We start from the raw sequence: 873 nt of genomic DNA, 5'->3' as shown, positions 1-873 counted from the left end.
TGCCATGGATGTTTTCCGACTGGAGTCTCGTGTTGCAGCTGTCGTGGACTATCTCGCAAGGCTGAAGGCCGCCACATCTCGCATCGACTCGACGCTCTGGCCTGAGGAGACACTTCAGAATGACCTTGAGTCGCTGATGGCCCGCTTGAACACGATCCCTGGTCGAGTGCAGGAGTGGAAGAAGTCCTCGGCTCGGTGTGGTGCAGATGTCGCTCTGTGTCTGGCCCGAGTCCACTGCAAAGATGCGCGAGAAGAGAAGCTGGCGGCCCTTCGGGTGGCCAATACCAAGAAGCACGACTTCAGGTCCTTTATGGAAACTTTCCTTGCAGCTGCCACTCGGATCGCCGATGGGATTGACCTTGATGAATTTGTTGCACCTTCCAGCCCTCCACAGGAGGGGTAAAAAACTTCTTCTGGCTCGACGCTTTAAATTTGCCTCGGTATGCCGAGTGGAATTGTAACCGACAAACCTTAACAGGCTTGACGCCTGAGCACTTTCGGTTCCTTTAGATGTCGATTCAAACTTGGATTTGGTGCTTGAATACGATTGCCTTCGGCTCGGAATGTCTTTTGCAGGTTCAAAGCAAGGTGCCTATACTGCAATCGACTTATTCTTTAGTCCACTTAGGCAAGCACTGGGCTGCAGCTAAGCCCTCCGAATGAGAGGGTTGCTCTCCACTCGGCAGGGTTTTTATACCTTAGGCGAGCACAGGGCTGCAGCTAAGCCTCCGAGTGAGAGGGTTGCTCTTCATTCGGTAGGATTTTTATAACTTAGGCGAGCACATGGCTGCAGCTAAGCCCCCGAGTGAGAGGATTGCTCTTCACTCGGTAGGATTTTGATAACTTAGGCGAGCACGAGGCTGCAGCTAAGCC

The sequence above is a fragment of the Triticum aestivum genome, chromosome 2A (genome assembly GCF_018294505.1).
Source record: "Triticum aestivum cultivar Chinese Spring chromosome 2A, IWGSC CS RefSeq v2.1, whole genome shotgun sequence".
Taxonomy (NCBI): Eukaryota; Viridiplantae; Streptophyta; class Magnoliopsida; order Poales; family Poaceae; genus Triticum; species Triticum aestivum.
The sequence above is the reverse complement of the archived record's forward strand: the minus strand, read 5'-3'. Positions refer to the sequence as shown.